General features: G+C 38.2%; 1 long non-coding RNA gene across 2 annotated transcripts in view; it reads left to right on the top strand.

Annotated features, from left to right (window-relative positions):
* The first annotated feature begins 18,521 nt into the window (after positions 1 to 18,521).
* The window catches only part of LOC117801497, a 42,616-nt gene continuing 37,845 nt past the window's right edge, over positions 18,522 to 23,292 (top strand). For both annotated transcript variants that reach the window (XR_004624076.1, XR_004624077.1), the window contains exon 1: positions 18,522 to 18,815. This is a non-coding gene — a long non-coding RNA (uncharacterized LOC117801497). The remainder of the gene's footprint in view (positions 18,816 to 23,292) is intronic.

Below are 23,292 nucleotides of genomic sequence, written 5' to 3' on the forward strand. Positions count from 1 at the left end.
TGCCCTACACATAAGAATGGCTGTGCTTCAGGGTTGGAAAGTAGGGCTAAGGTGAAATGGTGCAGGAGATGAGTGGATACATGTGAGGATCAGTGGAGGGACAGAGAAAGTAGAAATAATTGTGTAATGCTAAGGAGTTCAAATTACCTTATTAGTTAAGAACTTAAGGCTTTAGACTAAGAGATGGAAAACAAAGATACAATTCCTACTTAATACATAGACGCTATCCTCAAAATCCGCTGTACTTGCAATGTAAAGACATTCTTTTGAAGAGCGATAAGTCCTTATGTAAAAGCTTCTAATAATTACTCATTTAAAAAAATATTTTCAGTTGTTTCATGTTGGATTTGCTTGAAGTAATGCACTTTTGCACAGACAATAAGCCTTAGGTAGTAAAATTTAATCACATATAGTGTGGTAGCCAGCTTCTAAGATGGCCCCAGTAACTCTTCCCACCTGGTATTCACATACTTTTGTCATCTTTTCCCATATTGAATATTGTTGATCTCTGCAGGATATATCAAGCAGGATATCATGAAAGTGACACTGTGTGGCTTTTGCAAGGTTAAGTCACAAACCTATAGAAGCTTCTGTCTCATACCCTCTGCATCACTTGCTCTGGGGGAGTTAAATGCCATGTAATATGAACACACAAGCAGCCCCAATGGAAAGCCCATGAGGAGAGAAGGAAGCAGGGTCTCCTGCTATCTCATCAGCTCCAACTTGCCAGCCAAATGAATGACTCCCACCAGAAGCAGATACTCCAGACCCAGTCAGGTCTTCAGAAGACAACCCCACTGACATTGCAACTGCGTCCTCATGAGAGGACATAAACTGCAACCACCTGCGCAAACTGCTTCCAAATTCCTGACTCAAAAAAGCTATGAAAGATAATAAGTGTTTATTGCTACTTTAAGCCAGTAATTTTGAGGGTAATTTGTTACACAGCGATAGATGACTTATGCATATGGATAAGACAAGGATCTAGGCTAGACCTTTGGGTAATAAAGTAAATGAATCAAGTCAATAAATGTGACTCAGGGGTGTACTATGGCCAAGCATGATTCTAGACACTGTAGTTAGAATTTTAAAAAACACAATATCCCCCACTCTGAGATAATTTGAGGTATGGTTGGACAAATGGAGTTAATCCACATTACCAAAGAGAAAAGCACAGGGAAAGATGTGCTTGTATTCTGCAGATATTATGAGCTGTAGAAAGGAGGACAGTTTGGGTATATTGAACAGAGAGTTAATGGCTTATGGAGGACAGGACACCAGAGGTGTCCCACAAAAGCATCAGGACCATGTGAATGGATTTGAGAGAGACCTTTCTGGTGGGAAGAATGTAATCTTAAGGTATGGTGAAATGAGCATGCTCACTGTGGGAGGTTTAGCGTGTGTGTGTGTGTGTGTGTGTGTGTGTGTGTATAAATGATAGTTACTGATTTTCTGATCTTGGGATATAATCTGAGAAGTAGAAAATATTAAAAATTCTTAAGCATTATAAATCATCTTGGAATCAGATTTTAATAAACCTAATTTGATTTTATACTATAGGATGAATTATGAGAATGTGAAGATTGCTGAGAGGTTCCCATGGTGATCCAGGTTTGAGGGAGATTTAGTTGGAGGCAATGGGAATGAAGAAGAGGGAAAATCTATGAGAGGGGAGGACAGAAGGGCCCAGTGACAATCTCTTCTCCCCTTGGACTGCAAACAGCATAGTGTCAGGAACTGTGTCCCCACTGCCTAGCTCATAACTGACATTAGTAAATGCTCAATATATATTTATTAAATAAATAAATAAAATAGGGCCAGTCCTTAGTAGAGATGTCAATATGTTGATAGTTAATCAGTAGTAGGCACAGTTAAGGCCTTAGGAAGGTTGAACAGCTCCCCTCCAAGTCTGTTTTCCTGTTCACTGGCCTTCTTTCAGGTGTGGACTAGACGCCATGTTACATACTGTGCAGGGTTTTTTCTCGTGATGCTGCTTGATGTGCTTGGGCTGACCGCTCCTGGGTTGGTAAGGTAATGACAGATCTAAGGATTATTTTACTAGTGTGTGGCTCTCCAATAAATTGTAAAGCAGCTCCACAAGGAGAGGTACCATGTCTGCTAGAATCCTTATCATTTTCTCCAGTGCATTTTATTGTCCACGTCTAAGTGAGGGATGAGATACCAAGTATTTCTGTTCTTGACCACCGCTATATGTGTTCTCTCACTGCCTACAATACCCCCATTCTCTCCATTTCTCTTCCTAAACAACTCTTTGTTGCACACCTTATATTCTGCCTGTCCAGAAAAGAGTTAATGTAGCCATGAGATGGCTATCTTTGGAACAGCTGCTTCATGGTTCGCCCTCGGCTGGTGTCAGGAATATGAAATTTCTGGAGAGTTCCCACCATTCCCGAACTGTTAAGAGTGATTGGTAGTACCTAAGATGTTTGTACACACACTGGACACCTGCTTACTTCTGGGAGTCTGGAGATTTGGTATGTGCAAAGCAGAGAGTGGCAGACCCCAGTAAAATTTTTGGGCATTTAGTCTCTAATGAGTTTCCTGACAGACAATATTTCACACATGTTATCACAATTCAGTGCTGGAGGAATTAAACACATTCTGCGTGACTCTCTGGGGAGCGGAGTCTTGGAAGCTTATGCCTGGTTTCCTCTGGCCTTCACTTCATGTGCCTTTTCCCTTTGTGGATTTTGTTGTGTGTATTTTTGCTGTAATAAATCATAGCTGCAAGTACAACTATATGCTGAGTCCTATGAGTCCTAGCAAATCATAGAAGCTGACCATGGTCCAGATGACCCCTGACCCGCCATCCATTGGCAAATTCTGTCAGCATTGCTTTCACAATATATACTGAATACGACCATTTCTCATGCCCGCCTCTGCTTCCACTCTTGTCAAAAACATTATCATCTCTCTCTTAGCTGATTCTCCTAACTGGTCTCCCTTTTTCTACTTGTACTTTTTTCTACAGCAGAGCAGAGTGAACTGATTAAAATATAAACATGACCTGTCACTCCACTGCTCAAACCATCTAATGACCAGACATCCCATGCAAAGAAAAAGCAAAGTGCTTACACGACCTAAATAGCCTGGCTGCCCATGGCTTCCCAGCCTGCATACCCTCCTTCTCCTGCCTCATTCACTTGCCTCCAGTCTGCAGGTTTGCCTACTCTTTCTCACAAGCGTGTTCCCCCCCTCCGAACCTTCATATCCACAGTCATTTTGTCCCATCATGTTCTGCGTGGATAGGTCCGTGTAGCTTAACCCTTCAGTTCCTTTAGACTTTTTATCAAATGTGACCTTCTGTTCAAGGCCCTCCCTAGCCCCCCTACCTAAAATGTCAACCCCCTCCCCATTCTCCTCATCCTTCTTTACTTTTCCTCGCTAACACTTAGCAACCTCCTGTATGCGTTTCTCATTTACCTTGTTTGTTGTCTGAGTCTCTGGTATGTAACTTTCATGAGAGCTGGGATTTTTGTCTGTTGTAGTTCACTGATATATCTCCAGTGCCTACGACAGTTCCTGACATCCTGACATACACAACGAATTCAATAAACATGTGTCAAATGAATGCATAAATTAATGAATGAATGATACACAACCCAGCCCCAAATCTCACCTTTTCTGTACAGCTTTTCCGAAATTCCCCAGAACCTTTGGTATGTACCTTTTTTTTTTTGTAACTTATCTCTTGTTCGCTACTTCTGATTGACAATCATTTCCTTAATTCTCTTTGTAGTCTATGCACCTAGAACAGTGCCCGGTATGTTATAATTATTAAAACAAGGGTAACAACAATAACACATTGTTGAATGAATAAATAAGCTTTTCGTATGATGGGAAATTGCTTTCCAAATAACGAATCCATATTATACTGCCATTAGCAGTACATGAGTGAAGTGCTTTCATTAAGATAAGTCAGGATTTGGGTTTTTTTGCTAACTCAATCATGCTAAGTGGTTATATTGTATTTTTATTTGTGTCTTTGATTGCTACTTCTTAACTCTTTTCACTTCTTTTTTATTAAATCTGTAAATCTATTCTGCTTGGCCTAATTTGTAGTTCATTGTAGAAGTAATGAAAAAAACCAAAGTTTCCAAAGAATATGGAAATTAATTGTTTTTCCCATCACCAGGTTTGGAGAGTGAGTCACAGCCCCAGATGTCTCCGGGGCCAGTCAGGCAGCATAAATGTGTGAACCTGGAAGTGAATGTCCTATCAGTGAAGACAGGATGTGCATTCCCCGCTGCCCATTGCAGCTGGGCCTCAGTACAGCTAATTGGTGCCATGTGGGGAAGTGGGTTCAGTGTTGCCAAAGTTCCTTTTCCAAAATTAAATCTTTTATTTCTTAGGCCTAATGGTGAAAACCTCGAGGGGAAAATACAGAGTAACATCACCAGTAAAAATAATCACCTAAAAGATAATGAAATGGTAAAATGCTATGAAGTAATCAACAACATGTGGTAACAAGAGAAGCTATGACACAGACTCGCCGCCCTTGAGAGTGTTGAACGTAGTATGTGTTTCATATTCAGGCCTCTGGGAAGCACTGGAATGGTTTATGATGATTAAGAATTAATTTGTCTTTCTTCTTTTTCCCCCTCTGTCAGGTTTCCGAATTGTAATGGTTGTCTATAGTTGGTTAAAGGCCGCTGTTACATTTGGTTTGGAACATGGTGATTCATTTACAGCAGCTATCAAATCCCTGATGGATATGGGGGGAAGCTTCTGGCCAGCAGAAAGCACGAGTTGTGCACATTTTATCAACCACACAAGATAGCAGACTGCCTCATTTTCATTGCCAGCTGCCCTCTGCAGACGCTGTCCTGGAGTTTTGTGCCATATCACTAGGGCTCTTATTAAAATCTATATTCTTGAAGAAATCATTTTGTTTTCAAAGACTTGCCTGCCAGAAAAAGGGGAGCGACATGAATAATACGGGAGGGCCCATCATTTGGACAGTCCTCTTGGCGGTCTGTTCTAGCTGGCCTCCTAGGGCGAGCAGCATCTGTTACGCAGACTTCAAGTTTTCTTCTCACAAAAGACGATTGAGAAGCTATTGAATGCACGTTGAGACTCTTCTCAAATTCTGTAGGTGGCATTCCCAAAGCTAAACTCTTCAGTCACCTTGTGTTAATCTTTAAAAAATGTTTCCTTCTTGAAATCTGAGGTTTTCTGTAGCTGCCTAGGGCATCTCGTGACAGGAACAGCACGCACCTGCCGTTTTCTGAAAATATCTGGTGCTTATTACAACTTAAAATTCCAGAGTCGGCAGCATTTGTTGAGTTCGGAGCTCTCAACCAGGTGCTGTGCAAGGAGGTGAAAGAGGGAAGAGTTTGGTTTATCTCGCCTAACAGGAGGTAACACCAGAGATCCCTGATAGTGGCTTATTCAGTTTTGCTTAGGACATGATTATTATGTTGGTATATTAAGAAAATTACCAAAACCCATTTTCATAATATCAGGTAATGACTGTACTTTATCACAGCACTATTGTCATGTAATCTAAACATTATTGCCTTATCCATCACGCCAGTAGCATTGTTTTCCTATCCTATCTCTCTTTCACTTCCTCTCTCAAACAAGGCAACGAGTAAAAGGAGCTCCATTTAACTCTCTGTGGGCAAAACTTTACAAAAATTGACTTTATTCCTCTTTAAGTATTGATTAAATTTAGAATTAAGTTCCTTGATGTTTGAACAAGGTCTTATACAAGTCCTTGTCAAAAACATGAAGCTACTTAAGAAGTGGTTATGGCTCCTTAAATCAAAACAAAAACAAACTAGAAAGCACAGTAATAAGATGCTTAAAGGACTGGTCATTAATTTGTAAGAATATATGAGATTCAGAGGCTGCTATGTATCAGGTATGGGCTTGGTAGGTTAAAACATTCATTGTTTCTATAAATCGACCTAATTCCATGAGTATTATGTTTTTCTTTTTACAAAAAAGAAAAACAAAGCAAAAGCAAGTAGTAAGGACAGAACTATTTCTACCAGCCTTGTTATGTGAAACGGAATACTTTATTTTTGCAAATAAGAGAAGAGATTCAGGATAAACCTACACAGATAAATTAACTGAGGCTTTTTGATATTGCAAAAAAAAAAACCAAGTTCAGCAAACCAGTTCATTCTCACACTGGTTATGTTGTGTTCAGCTTTAGTTGCTCTTCATAGTGACATTGATTTTTTTAATGTCACAGGATCACAGGCCTCCATGTGAGTTCCGTGTCCTTTAAAACAGACATCTTGGGGATGCTGACATGAAGACAATGGATCAAATGTTTCAACGACTCTTTCCTTTGAGTTGCCTTTAGAGTATCTGGCACTGTTTTTAACATTTTCAGTGATGACTTTTTTGAAAAAGTGAAGAAAAAAGAAAAAAGCTATCCAGAGCTAAGTCTAGAAAATATGGTAATAATTGCTTTACTTGAGTTTTAATTGAGATATGAATATAAAATAACAACCATAATTTTCCCTTCCTTCCCTCCCATCCTCCCTTCCTTCCTTCCTTCCTTCCTTCCTTCCTTCCTTCCTTCTTAGCTCATACATAAACTGCTTCTGAGAAGGAAATTTCAAAAATGTTTTCTATGTGGAAAATGTATGAAATTGGTAAATGTTTTTCCATGTGACAGTTTTGATTACTACTATTTTGAGAACAAGTTCTAGTGTGTTTGTAAAAAAAAAAATTATCAAACTATTAACCCTAGTGAAAATATCATCTCTGGTTATCTGTTACTATTTACAAATTATCTGAAAACTTAGTAAAGAAAACAGAAATCATATTCTGCACACAGTTCCTTGGGTCAGGAAATGAGGCAGGGCATAGCAGGGGTGCCCCGTCTCCACCCCCTGATAGCTGGGGCCTCTGCTGGGTACCTCACTGGGCACTGTGGCTGCCACCTCTGTTCTGCCTGTGGTCTGAGTTCCTTGGTGTTTCTCTATGTCCAAGATGGCATTTTGCACTCACACATCTAGAACCTGGCTGAGGATGATTGGAATGTCTGGCACTGGCTGGTCTTTTCTCCCCATTGGACCTCTCAAAATGTCTAGCTCCTACTTGCTCACTATGTGAGAGACTTAGCAGCAGTGGCTGGCTCTCCTCAGCATGAGCATTCCAGGAAGCAGGAAGTGGAAGTTGTCTCTCTTGCAGGCCTGGGCCCACGTGCTGATGCAGCATCTCTGCTGCCATATTCTTTGGGTAAAAGTGGTTCCATAAAGCCAGCCTGGATTCAAGGGCCAGAGACACAAACCTCAGAATTGAAGGAGAAGAGCGTCAAAGCATTTGGGGGTAACCTTCAATCCACCACCAAACCTAAGGCTGTCCAAGTAGATGGGACATCTATCCTGTGGATTCTTCTCTTTTGAAAACATTAGAAATGTTCAGGGTGCTCTGTGAAACGTGAAGTATAGATTTGTCTCAGAATACTGCATATAGATGCTCAAAATCTGGATACATTTATTTTAATCAATTTATTTTAGTATGGAGGTAATTCTTAATTTTTATATCTACATGGCAGACTTATTCTAGAAAGTAATCTCTCAGCAAATTTTGGGTACTTTATTTGGAAACCATCACCAGGTAGATTAATACAGTTTACCTATGCTGTGTTATAAATCATGTATTCCTCTCTACCTTGTTCATGTTCATTTCCTTTCTTGAAATATTCTACGTATATTCATGCTTGCTTTGCTTCATGAAATTTCTGGGAAAATCCATGCCTTCTGTTAAGCCTTTTCTCATCCCCAAGTCAGATAGTTTCTTTATTTCTTCCAATTTCTGTATTTTTTTTTTTTGGACCTTTGTTATGATTCTTCACATACTTTACCTTGGATTAGAGCTACTTATTTACTCATTATCTTTTCACCCCAGATAAACTCCTAGGAGGTGGGACTGTTTCTCATTTATTTTTTCATCTGATGCTGTGCGTTAATGTGGTATCTTGCCCAGAATGAGTGCTTGGAAAGTGTTGTTCAAGATGGATTATTGCAAGGGTTTCTGTTGATTGTGCTACGTGTATAGAAAGATCAATTATTCTAAAAGGTGTGGTAAATTGAGCACTTAACCTGGCTAAAACAATGTCAGGTGCTTTATATACAACATCCGTTCTGTGGTTATTAAAATAATGCCCCAGCACTTGCCTAAGCACTATGCTAGGCAAACAACTAAGTGCAGCTTCCTCACTCAAGGAGCAAACGTTCTGGTAGAGGAATTGGACATCACACAACCAAACTGTGGATAATCATTTAGTAGGATTATGATAAATGCTATTAGAGAAGCACAGTGTGCCAGAAAAAGATAGAATAGGGAGATCTAACCAGGCCAGAGGAGTGGTGGTTAAGGAAGGCTTCCATGTGAAGGTGACTTGAGTGAATTTTTAGGGATGATGGTGGTGATGGCCACATCCTACTTGTTGAAACCTGGGAACATGTTAAATTACATAGCAAAAGGGACTTGGTAAATGTAATTAAGTTAAGGATTGTGAGTTGGGAAGGTTATTCTGGATTATCTGGGTGGGCCCAGTGTAGTTGCAAGGGTCCCTATTAAATGAAGGCAAGTAGGTTAGACTTTTAAGAGAAAGACTGGTAGCTGCTGTTCTCTGACTTTGAAGGTGGAAGAAGGGACCAGGAATCAAGAAGTGCAGTGGTTTCTAGAAGCTGGAAAAGACAAGTGAACGAATTCTCCCCTCGAGCTTTCAGAAGGAACCATTCCTACCAACATCTTGATGGTATCCCAATAGGATCTATTTTAAAATTCTGACCTCTAAAATTACCAATTTGTTGTTTTAAGCCAGTAAGTTTGTGTTAATGTGTTACAGTAGAAATAAGATATGAATACATGATGGAAAAAATAGTTTTAGCTAGTAAAATTTTTATGTGCAAGATTTGTGCATAGGAGGGTATCTTACTTATGCGTATGGGCCTTAAACATGATCTGCTTGTATTGATCGATCGTGGTTTTACCAATAAAGAAAAAACATGCACGGAACCTAAATTCATTCCAGTAATCACATTATTTCTCTTTTTCCTTACATTGTATTATTTTTTTCCCCTTGTTTGTTTTAAGAGTAGTCAGGAAAAAAAAAACTGTAAAGTTTTTTGAGAAAAGGATGTCCCAAGATGTTTCTATGTCTGGCATGATGAAACTTCCCCAGTGAAAATGATAACTGGAAAGCATAAAGCTCTTCAGAGTTCATGCAGAATGAGAGCCTGGCCTTTAGGGCAGAAGAATACCATCTGCCATCACCAGGACTTTGTGCCAGAACAATTCCTTGCCTGTCCTAGGAAGGTGATTTTCAGGCAAGAATTTCTAGTGTAATCTATTCCAATTAATATGGTATTTTAGAACTTATGGGTAATTGCTCATTATTCTTGGCACTGAATGGTTTAATAATAAAATAGACCACTTTAAAATGATTCTTTTCTCTCCCTCTCTCCTTTCTTATTTTATAGGCATGTGGCCGTCTGATCTCTCACTGAAACCATTTACTCTGTAGCTAATAGCAGAGTATTTTGACTTGGCTGGACATAAGTTTTCATTGTGCCTGTTTGTGTATGCATTTGCTTGTCAGAAAGTAAAGTCTAAAATATTTAACAAACACCCTTACTTCTGATGAATAAACAGAGATAAAGATTACATTATGAAATTCAATATAAAAAGAGTAAAATTCTAGCTTAATATTAGGAATTGTGCTTTCTTAAAATTTATTAACTTTCTGTATTTTATAGTTAGCTCTTAGAGTCTGTAAGATCATAAAAACACTCTGAAATCAAGATGCTAAAGTAACTAAGGTCCTTTAATTATTGAACATTTCTGTTAAAATTCTCATAAAATTGTCTGGTAATAAGTCATGGCTTTATATAGGCTATTAATACTGCTCTATTTAATAAAGTAACTATTTCTATTGATAAAGAAAAATATTTTCTTAGAATGCTAACTTAGACCCTACCTATGAGCAAAGTTGCTACTTTAGTTGAAGCTTGTTATGATGTCAGGTTTATTACAATAGAATTGAAATTGCTCTAAAATCACATATTCCCTGCTCAGTGTTAACGCTAGGACTGTGACAAACTAACCGGTTACATTTGAGCGCTTTGGTCATGTTTGCTTTCTTCCTCTCTAAACATGCCTGATGTATGCAATTAACCATTATTTAACACAGAGCTTTACTTCCCTAGGTAGGGAGGGAGCAAGTCACTGTCAAAACCCGTGTTGCATGTAGTTTGGAAAATCTCATTTGTGATTCTGATCCAGGATTCCCCACCTTTCCCCTCAACTCTCAATATAGAAAGTGCCTTTGTAGAATATCTCTTACTTTATAGCTGTCGTGAAGGCAGATCGCCTCTCAGTGAGGCAAAGGTTGATACCAAATGTCACAATCCCAAGAAACTGGAGTTACTCTCTCTAGAAAGAAATAGTCAGAAATATAAGAGAGGTGTGGGGGCGCCTGGGTAGCGCAGTCATTAAGCGTCTGCCTTCGGCTCAGGGCGTGATCCCGGCGTTATGGGATAGAGCCCCACATCAGGCTCCTCTGCTATGAGCCTGCTTCTTCCTCTCCCACTCCCCCTGCTGTGTTCCCTCTCTCGCTGGCTGGCTCTCTGTCACATAAATAAATAAAATCTTAAAAAAAAAAAAGAGGTGTGATAAAAGAGGAACCATATTTGACATTGTCAGTACTCTGCTCATCTCCTCTCACCTTTACCTGTTTGATGAACTCTGACCAAATTCCAAATGCATTTCTCTGCCTAGGGGGTTTGTTCACATTCCAGAGATGACTTTGCTGCCCACAGGCTAGCTGCTTAACACATCCATCACCTCACACAGCTATTATTTTTTCTTTTTGTATTGGAACATTTAAGATGTACTTTCTTAGCAACTTTCAAGTATGTAATACAACATTGTTAACTATAGTCACCCTGCTGTATAGTAGATCCACAGAACTTATTCATCCTATAACTGGAAGTTTATCCCTTTTGACTATTATCTACCCATTTCCCTCACCCCAGCCCCTGGCCACCACCATTCTCCTCTCTGTTTCTATAAGTTCAGCTACTTTTTAGATTCCACATGTAGGTGAGATCATATGTATTTGCTTTCTCTAACTTGTTTCATTTAGCATAGTGCCCTCAAATTCCGTTCATGCTGTTGTAAGTGATAGTATTTTTATGGCTGAATGATATTCATATTATTTAATTATATAATATATAAATATAATATGTTATTCATTTAACAGTATCATTTTATTAATAATATATATTAATATTTATTATTTATAAAATGTGATCATATATACATATAAATAAAATATACATATACATACAGTATATATATGTGTGCGTATATGTATGTGTATATGTGTGTGTATTTATATATATATGTACGCAGTTGATCCTTGAACAACACCAGTTTGAACTGAGCAGGTTTACTTATACATGGATTTTTTTTTTTGATAAACACAGTAAATGTATTTTCTCTTCTTTATGATTTTCTTAATAACATTTTCTTTATACTTTATCATAAGAATACAGTATATAATACATATAACATACAAAGTATGTGTTAATTGACTTTATATTATTGGTAGGACTTTGGGTCAAAAGTAGGCTATTAGTAGTTAAGTTTTTGGGGAGTCAAAAGTTATACATGGATTTTTGACTGCATGGGAAGTCAATACCCTGAACCTCCATGTTGTTCATGGGTCGACTGTATATATACATATATATTACTCTATATATTATTATATATATATTACATATATATTTTCTTTACCCATTTATTTATTGTTGGACACTTAGGTTGTTTCCATGTCTTGACTATTATGAATAATGTTGCAATAAATATTGGGGTGCAGATAAAATCAAGATAGTGATTTTATTTCCTTCAGCCGTAAACTGAGAAGTAGAACTGCTGGATCATATGGTTATTCTGACATTTTCAGGAACTTCCATACTGTTCTGTGTAGTGGTAGTACCTGTTTACATTCCAATCATCACTGCATGAGGGTTCCCTTTTCTCCACATCCTTGCCAATACTTGGCATCTCTTACCTTTTTGATAAGAGCCATTCTGACTGGTGTTAAGTGACATCTTATTGTGGTTTTGATTTGCATTTCTCTGATGCTTAGTGGCATTGAACAACTTTTCACGTACTTGTTGGTCATTTGTATGTCTTAGGAAAAATGTCTGTTCAGGTCCTCTGCCTTTTTAGAAATCAGATTACTAGTGTTTTTTGCTATTGAATTGTATTAATTCCTCTTATATTTTGAATGTTATCCCTTTATCTGTTGTATGGTAACAAATATTTTCTCCCGTTCCATAGGTTGCCTTTTCATTTTGTTGATTGTTTCTTTTGTTGCACAGAAGCTTTTTCAATTGATGTAGTTCCATTTGTTTGTTTTTGCTTTTGTTGCTTGTGCTTTTGGTGTCATATCCAAAAAGTTATTGCCAAGACCAATGTGAAGGGGATCTTTTCCTAGGTTTTCTTGTAGGAGTTTTACAATTTTAGGTTTTGCATTTAAGTTTTTAATCCATTCTGGGTTAGTTCTTGTGGGTGGTTTAAGACAGGGATCCAATTTCATTTATTTGCATGTGAATATCCTATTTTCCCAGTATCATTTATTTTAAAGACTGTTCTTTCCTAATTGAGTATTCTTGGCTCCCTAACCAAACGTTAGCTGACTGTATATACATGAATTTATTTCTGGGCTATCAGTCCTGTTCCATTGGTCTGTATGTCTGGTTTTATGCCAATACCATACCGTATTGGTTACTATAGCTTTGTACTATAGTTTGAAATAAGGAAATATTATGCCCAGCTTTATTTTACTTTTTAAGATTGCTTTGGCTACTTGGGGTCTTTTGTAGTTCCATACACATTTTAGGATTTTTTTTTCTATTGCTGTGAAAAAAAAAATGGAGTTTTCGTTAGGGATTGCATTGAATCTGTAGATGACTTTGTAGTAGTATGGATACTTCAACAATATTAATTCTTCTGATCCATGAACATTGGCTATCTTTTCATTCATTTCTGTCTTCTTCAGTTTCTTTCTTCAGTGTTTTACTGTTTTCAGTGTACAGATCTTTCACTTTCTTGCTTAAATGTAGCTATCCCATATTTCAGATTGGGAAACACAAGCTCAAGCATAATTACCAAGAAGCTCAGGGAAGGACAAGGAAATATGAAGCCCACATCGAGAAATTCATTATTTGCCTCTATAGTTTCTCTATAGAAACTCTATAGTTTCTTCTCAAAAGTAACTGTTTACATTGCTGGTGAAAATAGCCAGTGCGTTCCTGGACATTTTAATGATATACACCTGATTCCTGGGTTTTAAAATAGCATTAAAAAATTATCATATAAGTAAGATGATGTATCCATGGTCATGGAAATATTTTTTGGGAGGTACTGATTAAGGAGGAAGCTAATTTTCTGGGGCGCCTGGGTGGCTCAGTCATTAAGCGGCTGCCTTCGGCTCAGGGTGTGAGCCTGGCATTCTGGGATCAAGCCCCACATCAGGCTCCTCCGCTGGGAGCCTGCTTCTTCCTCTCCCACTCCCCCTGCTTGTGTTCCCTCTCTCGCTGGCTGTCTCTCTCTCTCTGTCAAATAAATAAATAAACAAAATCTTAAAAAAAAAAAAAAGGAGGAAGCTAATTTTCTTTCGGTTGTTTTGCTATGCTCTTCTTCCATCAAACAGAGTCATAAAGTATGAACCAGAGAAAATATTTTCTTAAAAAGTTTTGGTGTGGGAGAGCTGGAGTTGATGCTGCATTTATCAAAGTAATAACCTTGGAAATCAAGTGCTTCTGGCTGTTAATAGCTCTGTTAATAATTCAAGGTTTTCTGTCTGTGGCATTTTAAAGAAGGCCCTTTAGATGGATGGTCATGTTTATAAAATGATTCACTCTTGTCTTACTGTTCTGAAAATATGATTGCCATTTGACTCAAAGTAAGATTATATTTATTGTTCAGTTTTTGGCCTTCTTTAAACTTATCTTCAGACATTTCAGTATGTGTCTTTGAGCTTCTTGATGATTTCCATTTTTTTTTTCCCTCAGCCCTACTGAGAAAGAGAAATGTCCAAGGCAAACATGTTGGCTAGAGTTGGTATTGGATTTGGCCTTGATAGATGGCTAGGAGTTGATTATCCTAGACACATGTTTGATTCAACACTGCAGGTTTTACTGGTAGCACATTCAATCTAGATTGAGATCTGCACCAAGTTCTATAGGATTGCTCAGAGTGGTGATATTTGAGTTGAAGCTCTAGTGACTGGACTGTTGTACCAGTGAGATGAATAGTTTAGTCAAATATGCAAACTTGGGTGTAAGGTGTTTGCATTTTTGTAATTCCTGGGAACTTTAAACATACTTAAAACAAATGGAGTGGAAACCCTGTTTCTTGAAGATAATGCTTTAATTCTCCTTAATTTCCCATCATGAACATTTAAAAGAAGTTCAGAGAGCATTGTAAATGAATAGCAACCTATCAGCTCATGAAATCTTGTTGAAGTCAAACGAAAAAATCGCAATAAACATTAGAGATAAAATTAACACTGCTATACTGTAGCATTTTCTTAGGAAGTCAGGGGATGCATCACTATGTCAGAGAAGTTACGGCAATGAATGGTTAAGGGTGGGTATGCATTTTCAGATCTGGTAGAAGTCTTTGCTTCCTTTAACTTGGATTAGATTAACTCATTTAAAGTACTTGGTTGAATTTTTTTAAATACAGAGAAATAAACCCTAATAGCAAATCATTAAAAAAAAAATCTTGTTTGAAACAGGAATAAAAGCAACAAAACATTTAAACTGTTAGGAAAATAGGAATAGTGGAAAGTAGACATTCATGAGGAAAATGGTTTAAATTTGATTTGCTTCTGTTGTGAGGTACAAATTAAAAAAACATGTTTACAATTGTTTGAATTATGTTTAATTATATTAGTCTTTTCCTTGGAATGCAGAGAACACATATAGCCTTTTAATCAGTGTGTCTCTAGGGCAGCAAATCCTCCTATTGGAAAAAGGAGGGTGGAACTCACTAGAGCCCTTGCAAAAAGTGGTTAAGCAGGACAAATAAGAATGATAGCTATGGGGGGAGATAAGTGGCCACCACACTAGTGTTAGCCACTAGAATCTGTTAAGTATTGCTGGCTAGTAAACAGAACCAGAGGAAAAGGACCATTTTCTCTAAGATTAGCCCCCTGCCTAAGTCATGGTAATGTTTGTAGTAGCCTCATCTGTCTGATCTTCTGAAGCCCTTCCCATGGTGCCTACTTTGAAGAATTTTAGGAGACAGGACTCTTTTAAATAGAGCTTTAAATACAGCTTCTGGCTAACTTAGATTCTTTGAGCCTTAGTTTTTCTTATCCCTAAAAAAATTACCATTTTCCCACCCACTTCCAGGAAAGTTGTAAAAGCCAAATAATATATATTAGAAGGCTTTGAAAATTGTCAGATCATATCTAACTATTAAGATGGTGATATCATAATACATACCATACTTATTATCTTCCAGGCATAGTTGTAGGTGGTTTGTATGTATTATTTTGTTTAATCCTTAAAACAACTCTATTGTAGGTAGGTATAGTAGGTAATACTATCATCACCTCTATTTTACAGGTAATAATTAAAAAAGGGACTAAATTTTTCCAAGGTTACAGTAAGTGGTAGAGCCCAAAGTTAATCCTGCGCAATCTAGCTTGAGAAGCCATGAATCTCTACATTCCACTGCCCCTTTTTCCTGATACACACCCAGTGAGGATGACAGTGACAAGCAAGATGAAAATAATAAAGCTGACTATTGATGATAGGTATCTAATTTAAGAAATTGTTTTTCAGGCCAAGTATACCTGAACATCCGATAGCCTGACACCAGATATTGACTGTCTTAGAAATTCTTAATCTGTGTAGTGAATAGAGCTAACCTGGGAAGATTCCCTCAAATAAATTCCCCCTACTAGTTTTCTAACTCTGACTTAATGGAAATGGTATACATTTATGGAGTACAACATTTAAAAGGACTTTGCAGGTCAAGAAGTTTTGAACTTTCAGTAAATAGATGTATTCCTAACTGGGCTCCCTATTTCACTGCCTGTTGCCTTTGGGTCTTTGGAAAAGGGATGGGTAAGCTTTTTCCAGTGCTCCAAATTTCACTGTCACATGCCCATTTCTTTTTATCCCCTGGCAAAAATGTTAATGTTCTTGGGAGAGGTATAGTTTAAAAAGTTTTAAACTTTTAATAAGTTAGTACAGGTGGCATATATCTGTCAGAAGTTTTTCTCACAAATTACAGCTAAGAAGGGAATATTCCTCTGTTATAAAATACACAAGAGCCTTAAATAGAGGACAAAGTGTAGAAGAAGTCTGGTATTAAATCTTTGTGCAAGGGGGGCGCCTGGGTGGCGCAGTCCTTAAGCGTCTGCCTTCGGCACAGGGCGTGATCCCAGAACGCTGGGATCGAGCCCCACATCAGGCTCCTCTGCTATGAGCCTGCTTCTTCCTCTCCCACTCCCCTGCTGTGTTCCCTCTCTCACTGGCTGTCTCTGTCAAATAAATAAATAAAATCTTTAAAAAAAATAAATAAAAAAATAAATCTTTGTGCAAGGGCATCTGGGAGACTCAGTTAGGTAAGCCTCTGTCTTAGGCTCAGGTCATGATCCTGGGGTTCTGGGATCAAGCCCTATACTCAGGCTCCCTTGCTCAGCGGGGAGTCTGCTTCTCCCTCTGACCCTCCTCCTCCCTTCCCCTTCCCTTCCTTCTCCTGTTTCCCTCCCCCCTCCCCCTTCCCTCCTCTCCCTTCCTCTCTGCTCCCCTTTTCCCTGCTCCTGTGTTCTCTCTCTCTCTCAAATACATATATTTTTTTTTAATTTGAGAGAGAGAGAGAGAGAGAACAAGTGGGGTGAGGCGCAGAGACAGAAGCAAGCTCTCCACTGAGCAGGGAGCCCAATGCAGGGCTCAATCCCAAAAACCCTGGGATCATGACCTGAAATGAAGGCTGATACTTAACTGACTGAGCCACCCAGGTGCCCCAATAAATAAAATCTTTTTTTTTAAGATTTTATTTTATTTATTTGACAGAGACAGCCAGCGAGAGAGGGAACACAAGCAGGGGGAGTGGGAGAGGAAGAAGCAGGCTCCCAGCGGAGGAGCCTGATGTGGGGCTCAATCCCAGAACCCCGGGATCACACCCTGAGCCGAAGGCAGACGCTTAATGACTGTGCCACCCAGGCACCCCATCAATAAATAAAATCTTTAAAAATAAATAAATAAATCTTTTTCCAAAGATGGTAAGCCTTGGGTAGGCAGGAGGCAACCCAAGGGCATTGGAAATGGGGTCAGGGAGAAAGTATTAATTAAAAGTTTCGAGGATTATGAAAGGGAGTGTGTGGAACAGGTATCAACAAAGCAAAATTCACAATTTGGGAGCTTCACAAAAATTCAAATCTTTTAATATTCACAGATAAAGACAGACTGTATGGATGCTTATGCTGGCAAAATGGAGAACACATGATGGGGATCATCAAAAGAACGGAGAGTTATTTGGCTTTTCAGTGTGCAGTTGAAGAAAGAGAATGCTGTGTTTCAGGATGCATTTCTTTATTAGACTCTTCCTTTTGTAAAAACAGAGATCTGCTCAAGTTTCTTTTAGGGAAAAAAAAAAAGTGTTATTTTAAGAATGTACCAGATCTAGAACTTGAACTGGAAAGGGTTGGAAGCTAAAGCCATTCTGGGATTGCTAACTCTCTCCAGCAGCCCTACGCTCTTCTCTTCTGTCTGCCTTCTCACAGCTTCCCGTGGCCAGAGTGACCGGTGGCTCTGCTCTCTACAAGCCCTTCTAGCTGTAGCTTCTCTGCTTACTACCTCATGTTTATAGCACTTCCTGATACACATTGTAAAAACAAGGAAACTGATGGACCATGTTTCCATGCCAATTTTCTTTGTAAGTTCCTGGCCAGTTTATCAATCAACTGTCGTTGGGTTGGGCAGGTGGAGAAAGAAAAGTGAAAGCCCTTAGTGAAAAATATGTATAGCTAAGGGCTTCCTCCTATAGGGAATGAGAACAATTCATGATCTTCCCTAGAAAAAAAAATGGCCAAACTGGCCAAATAATATTTCCTAACATCAATCAAACTTCATATGTAAATTATAGATGAAATACATGCATATATAACTAGGTCTGTAAGTATAACCTCCAAAATTTAAATCAAAGTATTTAAATATACAACTTAGAGGCTGAAACTGCAAGAGGAAAAATAATTAAAGCCTCAGATGTCATGTTTCAAGTGAATGATTGATCATCCTTGTAGATGAAAACAAAAAAACTCAGATTACTTCCCCCAGGGTCTTAGAATTTGCTGGTGCTGGTTGTGTTCCTCCAAATTCATATGTTGAAACCCTAACCCCCAATATGACTATATTTGGAGATAGAGAATTTAAGGAGGTCATTAAGGTTAAATGAGGTCATAAGGCTGCTGCCCTATCCCCCAGGACTAGTGTTCTTCATCGGAAGAGGAAGAGACACTATGAGTACACATGCAAAGGAAAAAGGCCAAGTGAGGGTGAGGCGATGACCATCTGCAAGCCAAGGAGAGAGCCTTCATGAGAAACCAACCTCTTCTGCACTTTGATCTTGGACTTCCAGCCTCCAGAAGAGTGAGAAAATACATTGCTGCTGTTGAAGTCACTCAATCGGTTATATTATGTTGTGGTACCCCAAGCAGACTATTACAGCTAGGTGGACTTCTTGCCGGTCTGATGTTTATTACATCTTGCCTAATGGAACTGCAGACTTACTAGGTAAGCTGGGTCCTGTAACATATACACAGCTAAGTGATCTTGCGGGGCTACTTTGTCTTAGCATTTCATATTTAGCTTATTGCAGAGGGCTGCATTAATATGCAGAAACATGATTACCAACTATACCTATCATTAGGCGTACTATAGGTAACAGCAATATAGTCTTTGCTTATCTACCCGTCTCTATTTCTCACTGGGCCAATAGAAAAAAAAAAATCCATACTAAAGCAAAAACTCAAGTTTGTTTCCCTTTATATGTAGAAAAACAAGGGATGCTATTTCTTTGTGTTTGAAGATATTTTCATGTCATTACTGCTAACACAATCTCAGAACAAGGTACTTCAGTCAAACACTTAAGTCCTCTTACTAAGTGTTTCTGTATTCTCAGTCCCAGGTTCCCTCAGTCTGGGATAAAAGGAGGTCATGCTAATGGTCACATTTAATAGTCTGGCATAGTCCCTTCAGGCTAGTTTCTGGAAGCCCAGTTTCACTTACCTCAGAATTCCCTTCAATTATTGCTAATCTTTATAAAGTGCAATATAAAATGTTAATATTTTTAACTTTAAAAAAGAACGCTTCTTTTTTTACAGATACATGCTGAAATACTTATAGATGAAATGATAAGGTGTTTGAGATTTGCTTCAAAATCCATGGTGGGTTGAAGGATGGGAACTATAGATATAACAAGTTTGGTCATGGGTAGAGAATTCTTGAACCTTCATGACTGGTACAGGAAAAGTTCATTATATAATTTTCTCAGATCTTGTATAAATTTGAAAATTCTCATAAGTTAGAGAATTTTCTTCTTTCCAGAGCAAGAGATCTTAGGAGCGTATTATGTGTGTTCTGAAAGGTCATCCCTGACTCATAAAGGCTGTCATGTATGCTGCATTTCCAAGTGTTGACCTAATCAGTCCTTGTCCCCATATTACTTGCTTCTGTCACACTAAGGCAAGGTTCTTCAGCTTTTCTCTGGCAGTCACTTGACTGAGGTTATGATCTATTAGCAGTGACAGATCTTTCATAACATCCTCTCATCTACCCTTAGATTTTACCTCACCCTTAGAAGTACAGCTCTTTTTCTCTGTGTTATGCTATTTAGTAGATGACTGTCACATCTCTTTTCAGGGTCTAGGATAGAAGTATCAGTTGACCTCTTTCTGCACTCAAAAATCATTTCTCTTGCTAATTCTCCCAACTGTGCCTACTTACTATCCTCCCTCTTCCACCCCCAGTAAGTATTGGACAAAGCTTGTGTTGCTTGATTCTCTGTAACTACAGTGTACATCTATCTACTCCCTGCAGTATTCTTTCTGGGAGGTCAAGGGCTGTTGACCTTTGTTCCCCAACTTCTGAAAGAGAAATCCTTATCTTTCACTCAGTTTGTGAATCCCAGTTCAAACAAAGCTCCTATTGGCCCATGTCATGCAGCCACCAAAATTCATTAGAGTTACCTTAGTTCTTAGTATCTGTACACACATACACACACACACACACACACACACACATACACACACGGGGAGAGAGAGAGAGAGAGAGAGAGAGAGAGCACACAATAGAATGCTTCTTAAACCTTACCAGCTGTGATTCTTGGTCTATCCAGTTATACGTGATCCATGGACTCAGTGGTGTACTTGGACAGACAGACATTCTGGGTAACTACTGATTATACTTCCACAAAAATAGACCCCTGCCAAAGTTAGTTCTGGATTGCTTTAGGAATGTTTCTGGTGTCAGGCTGGTAAACACAGCCCAAATGGCTTGGGGTACTAGAATTTAAGAATGACTTTCTTCTTTTCTCTAAGAGCATGATGTTCTTTGGTGACACAGGAAGCTCTGGGGATGGGAACCGGCAGCTTCCCCTAAGAGACCATATGCTCGACATCGACATGGAGGCTGGTATGACAAGAGTAGGTGGAGCACGTTGTCATCCCAAGCTGGCACTTATAATCCCAACAACAGGCTGTGGCCTTGATGACAGGTAGAATTATGTTGCCAGCCTTCCTTCTCTTGAGCTTTTCCCTGTGTCTTTTGAAAGTGTCTACCTTGGTAAGGTTTATTCAAGAGATAAGACAATTTTCTACTAACAAATAAATTCTAGAAGTGGAAATCAAAGTTTCACTTTGTGCATTAAAAATGATTAAATTTACTGAATATCCTTCCAAGAACAGTCTGATTCTGACTCATTCCTAGTTATTTTTTCTTTGCCTATTCATTCCTGAGAAAGGGGACCATTTAAGACCATTAATGACTAATAAGACTTTAATCATACTCTGATACACAGATTATTTGGCAATTAAGTAGCTTCTTAGGGGGTGGTGTTACAGAGTAGGAGAAACACGGTAAAGAATATTTTCCTATGAAAGAGCAATATTTCTTTCAAAGATAAATGTACTTGGAAAAAGATTTCAGGAAAAATATGGCCTGGCTTTAATATGATAAACTCCCTGATAGATGGTTTCCTTCCTGAAAGTAAAGGTCTCTGGTAAAGCTAGCCCACGCCTTGCCATGGTAATCTTAGTTGGTGTTTAAGAACATTTAGAGGCAGATAGTTCTTCCTCATAACTAACCTCCCTTTCTTCCTTGTTTCCCTTTTTTAGGCCTGGAGGAAATGGAACCCTCTAGTCACTCTGTTTCATTCAAATCAATGAAGACAGTCCTTTTGCATCCAAGTTAAATAAGTACAGCTCCTTAAATATTTACCTAAAGGACTTGTCTTATAATACTTATATTGTTTTTACTCTTTTTTTTTTTTTGGACCCTTAATCAGTTTTCATGTGTACTCTTAACTTGTTAATTATAAGACTCCAAGGAGACGAAATACATAGTGCTCTGGGTCCTGAATATTGACTACATGAGTGAGTATTTTCTCCTCCCTGTTTTTTTTATTTTTAAGTAACACATTGAAAATCATAGTTAGCATGTTGTACATCTTAATGCCTGATTTTCTGCTACAGTTCTGAAAAACTAGTAACATGAGTCCTGTAAACTTTCTGATATACTTGCATATTTATTCTTTTAAGTTCTGAGTTGCCTCTGATTTTAGTTTGTTAATTCAAACTAAAATTTGATCATTTTCTTTTTAAGAATACAATCTATTTTTTTTTCTGCTTTTTGCTAAACATTGACTACTTCATGCTCATAATCATCTGTAGTAAAACTGGGAATTAGAATTTAGGAATTATATCACCCTGTCCCTTTAAAATCAGTTCAGACTGTGAAGTTTGTTTACCACACCAATATGAGGACTTAGATGGAATACCTAAAATTCTCCACTTTATGGCAAAAATGAACCACCAGGTTTTTAATTGTGATATTATTTTGTTTTAGGAAAAGAGATTTTCTAGGGGAATATTCAGGTGATGATATAATCAGAGAAACACAACCCAACCCAAACATAATTTCATACAGTTATAGATTCTGTATTTGTTTTCTTTTTATGATGCACCCACAATAGTACTGTCAAGCTTCACCCCAAATTCTTGCCCATAGGCTTCCTCAAATTTGTTTTAAAAATTCTTCATCATTAGCCTTCATTATTTGTGTTCCTTTCTGTCTTTTGGTACTTAAATGTTCTTGTTTTGTCCAAAATAGTCTTTCTTAAAAATCGATCCTAGAAACTAAAGGTTCCTATTGGCTTTACATTAAATTTTAATTAGTATTTCTCATTTTCCTTTTGATCTTTTGTCTGCAACTTGATTTGAATGAGAGATCAGAGTAGGTAGAAAATAAGCACAAATGAGCTTGCTTGCTTGCTTGCTTGCTTCCTTTCTTTCTTTCGACAAGATGTTAGCTCAGATAAAATGTTGTTCACAGCATTCACTAAAAGCTGTGAAATTGCCTCAGTCATTCATTCCAGGGAAGACAAATATGAACCATAGGTGTGACTATGTATGTACAAGAATTCTGTCACTGAGCTTTTGGAAACATCAGTGAATTGAGAAGTGCAGAATAGTAATCTATGCTATTATGGGATTTATCTTTCTGATACCACAGTCTAGTGTCCTGACTACATTTTCCTAGACCTGTTCAGAGTTTTGGGACCAACAAGATGGGAAGTCAGCTCCAGAGATGCAGACTGCAAAAGTTCACCATCTGCAGTAACATAGAGTACACATTAGTATGGCACTCCACTCATCACAAGTCCATTCATACATATTCTACCTTCTGATCCTCATAGCATTCCTATGAAGATGGTAGGGGGATCCCCAGGTAAAGAGATCAGAAAGGTTAAGGGACTTCTCCAAGTTCACTGGCTATTAAGTGGCTGAACAATGATTCAGACATTGTCCAGCATCCTTCCTATCAGATTTGATCCTCTTTCAAGAGGCTTGTTAACTTAGCTTACAGCATGTTACTCTTAGATGGAATTCTCTTGATAAGAATTCTCTGAAACATTATTCATTAATTCTAATAATCCCATGAGGATGGGGACAAGTAGTGATGCCTCTTTTATATATTAGGTCACTAAGGGGCA

Source organism: Ailuropoda melanoleuca, chromosome 3, assembly GCF_002007445.2.
Source record: "Ailuropoda melanoleuca isolate Jingjing chromosome 3, ASM200744v2, whole genome shotgun sequence".
Taxonomy (NCBI): Eukaryota; Metazoa; Chordata; class Mammalia; order Carnivora; family Ursidae; genus Ailuropoda; species Ailuropoda melanoleuca.